General features: G+C 36.0%; 1 pseudogene; it reads right to left on the bottom strand.

The window, feature by feature from the left end:
* On the bottom strand, positions 733-2,030 carry LOC107638072 (annotated as a pseudogene).

The following is a 3,985-nucleotide window of genomic DNA, read 5'->3' as shown; positions in this document are numbered from 1 at the left end:
ATATTTCAAAGAAAATTCTCATCGTCCTTCTTTCCATTCCGTTCACTAACAATTCCCAATCCAAAACATAACTCTTCGTTTGATAAATGAGGTAATTTTAAATCATATAATACTTAAAACCCTTTTAAAATAACTACTTTAAATGAAACTTCTAATTTTATAAAATTTCGGTAACACCTCCTTTAAAACTCGGGTTTTGCCACCCTTTTCGGGTCCCATCCAAACATTTCTCAAACTTTTTTCTCAACCATTTCCAAATCTCATTCATTTTTCAAAATTCAACCAGTTCCAATATCAAATTGTTTTCAAAGCGAATCAGTGCCAATAATAAATCTCTTTTTAAAATCAAACCAGCTCAAATACTAAATCATTTATAAAGTCAGACTAACTCAAAATTAAACCGTTTCCAAAATTAATTCAGTTTCATATTCCAAATCATTTCCAAAGCTGATTCATTTACATTATCAAAAATAGCTTCAAAACCAAGAAAACCATTTTTCATAATAATCAACTAAATAACCTTTCAAACTAATTTCTTTTTAGCCATCACAAACTACTCAAGCAATCATGCAGCCAGTCATTCAGTCCAGCAAACAACCACATTTATAAGACAATCATAATCACAGACATATGTTTCTCACATTAATATCTATTTATAACAACTCTGTAATGTAAAATAGATATTAAGAAAAACCCTACCTCAATTTAGTCAAAGCTCAATAGTTAAACGCATCAATTCCTCTTCCGTTCATCACTTCTGTTTGGTTTATGATCCTGAGAGAGCAATTGCTTTACCAGCTAATATTATAGTCCCAGAATCTCCAACATTAGCAACATAGAGATGGTTATCAACCAAAACAGCAGTTGAAGCAGTAGAGCCATCATCCCAGAAAGTGTCTTTTTCAGAATCCAGAAATTGAGAATCAGTCCCTTGATACGTTTCACTTATAGCCAATTTGGCACCAGTAAAGAAAATTTGGATGCTTCATGAGATTATCAAAGAGATGCTCTTTCAAATACTCTACAGCACCAGAACTACCATGACCATCAAATATTCCAAATAAGCATATTGAATGACCACCAATCTTCAATATTTTAATATCATAAAAATTCTCCATCGTTACTCTCTTCCATCTGAAGCTTGAATACCCACGGCTAAGCCTTCCATCCTCACTTTTCCACCCTCCACTTGCAAACCGGCCATCATCATCTTTTTCTGGCATCATATTCACAGGGAAACCAACACTTCTTGACACAGAACCCGTATCCACCATCATCATTAAATTGACGAATAAGAAATACTAGGGGCAGCTTGCAAACTCCTCTTAGTGTTGTTTATTCTCACTTGTTTGGAAAAGGTTCCAGCTTGAACAACCAAAGGCTTACACGATTGCTGCATACCATCTAACCGACCAATCCAGAAGACATGGGTTCCGGCGGCAGTTTTCGGCAACCACACCCGCAGCAACGTAGCTTCCAACAGAACCAAGTAGAGCGATAGTAACCTTTGAGCAACTCCGATGAGCTTCATCAGCGGTGGTAAGAAAGGCGGTCCCGACGGCCAGAGGCTCCAGCAGCAGTGGTGAGATTTGGCGGCAGTGACGTAAACATCGTCTCCTTCCTCACGTCGCACTCCTCCTCCATCAGTCTCCTCTCTTCGGGCACTCTCTGTCCTCGGCTCCACCATGGATGGCGGTGACTCTGCTTGCGGTGAGGACGACGATGGTGACCTCAGCAGTGGCAGTGGCGGCAAGATGCGACGGCAACGGTGGCTTCTCCCCTGCGCGCGCTCTGCTCCTCCCTTGCATGGCTCTGGTTCGCGCTCCTCTTCCTCTAATGGCAACACACAACGGCACGGACGCATCTGCGGTGGCAATAGCCTCAGCCACGACGAAGAGCGGCGGAACAGCCCACTAGCTCTGGTGCGTCTTTCCCCTTCCACCGGCACTCTTCCCTCTCTTTCTCTCTGTTTTCTCGGATTTCACTCTCTCTTCCCTGCTTTCCCTGTTTCCATTTCCCTTCTCTTTTTCTTTTTGTTTATTCTGAAGCTGTGTTTCTTTAAAGAAAAGGGGGTGTGGCGGTGGTGGTTAGGGGTTAGGGTAGAATTAGGATTTGATTTGGGACAAATGTAAAATTAGGGATTTTTGGGCAAATTGAAATTTCGTTAAATTTTAATAAAATTAAGAGATATTATATTAAATTAACTTTTAATTAAATATTCTAATTTAAAATATAAAATAATATAATTAATTTTATTTGTTTATAAGGATTAAAGTATTAAATTACAAAATCTTAATTATTTAAACCAAATCATGTAAAATTCTTATTATTTTACATTTACTAAAATTTATAATTTAAATATAGAAAATGATTCGTTAATTATAAAATTAGATAAAACCTTAAATTACTTTAAACTCAATTAATCAAAATTTGCTTTAATTATCTTTAATAAAATAATTTATGAGATTAAAGTACTTAATGACTAAATAAATCAAAATTAGCTCTTAATAAGATTATTCTAAAATTTTTGGGTCTTACAGAAAGAACTATGCTTTAAGTTTGATTTATTAATGAAAGAATGATGTTTCGAGCTTTATTGAGAAAAGATTTATGTTTTGAGTTTGAACTATTAATAAAAAGGGTTATACCATAGATTTGATTTAGTAAGAAAAGATTTATGTTTGGGTTTGAATTATTAAGAACAACTTTATGTTTTGAATGTGATTTATTAAGAAAGGATTATAATTTGAGTTTTGACTTATTAAGAAAGGCTTTATTTTTTGAGTTTGATTTATTAAGAAAAGTTTTACATTTTGAGTTTGATGAAAGAACTACATTTTAAGGAATTATGATTCAAAAAGTTTAATAATTTTAAAGAACGAGATTAGTTATCATCCTCCCTAAAGTCTCGAGACCCTGCCGTGAGGTTTAATTAATAGATGACTCGTTTAGTATTTTGAAAGAGGTTTTAATCCGAAATAGTCTTGAAGTTGGTTTGGAAAAAAAATCTTGGTTAAGTAAGAATTGGGCTGAAATAGTCTTAAAGTTGGTTTGGAAAAAAAAATCTTGGTTAAGTAAGAATTGGGTTTTGTATGAAAGAAGAACTTTTTTTTATAAGGTGGTTTTGGGGGTTTTGGAAAAGATTTTAAGGAGTGATGTTGGTTTTCAAATAAAAATGAAATTGTTTTGAGCTTTGACCTAGCAAGGTTTGTGGTGGTTTACTGCTTGCCCAGTGTCGAGATGTATGTGGGGTTCGTGGTTGTGTACCGCCTACATGTTTCTAGAAGAGGATGTTGTGTGGGGTTCGTGGTAGTTTACCGCCTACATGTGTGTGTTGTTTTCCAATTGAAGATCTTGCGAGGTTTGTGGTGGTGTACCGCTTGCAATGGTGGGGTTCTTGGTGGTGTACCACCCACCGGTTTTCAAGAGGATGATATCCAGGTTAGCTATCGGATGTGTCAGGTTCTGACAAAGTAACCGACACGTGAGCTCACGGCCAGTAGGACAGGCATGCATCATCATATTGCATTTGTTTGCCATTGTTTGGGTGTGCTTAAATTGTTTTGGTTTGCCTATCTGATAAGTTCTGCTTAACTGGTAATTGTGATATTTGCTGTAACTGTTCTTTAAGTGTGTTTGCCTTGTATTTATTTGTGCTTGTGACTAATTTCTGTTTTAAGTATTGGTGGTGGATTGATGATAGCGGTGATGAGTTTTGTTGGGCCGGAGGCCGAGATTTAATTGTATTTTGGGGCGGAGGCCGTGATGGGTGAGTTTGGTTTGATTGATTCCTTGGTATTTACATTGAATATTATGTATATTTATAAAGAATGGAACTTTTACGAAATTAAGATATGGGTGTCGGGATTTCGGATTTAATTACATGTTGAAGTTTGAATAGATTCATAAGATAACGATAAGTACTGAGCTTTAAAACAATTTTCGTTAAAAATATCTTCTTGTAACAGTTCTCAAAACCCTCTAC

The sequence above is a fragment of the Arachis ipaensis genome, chromosome B04 (assembly GCF_000816755.2).
Source record: "Arachis ipaensis cultivar K30076 chromosome B04, Araip1.1, whole genome shotgun sequence".
Lineage (NCBI taxonomy): Eukaryota > Viridiplantae > Streptophyta > Magnoliopsida > Fabales > Fabaceae > Arachis > Arachis ipaensis.
The sequence above is the reverse complement of the archived record's forward strand: the minus strand, read 5'-3'. Positions and strand labels throughout refer to the sequence as shown.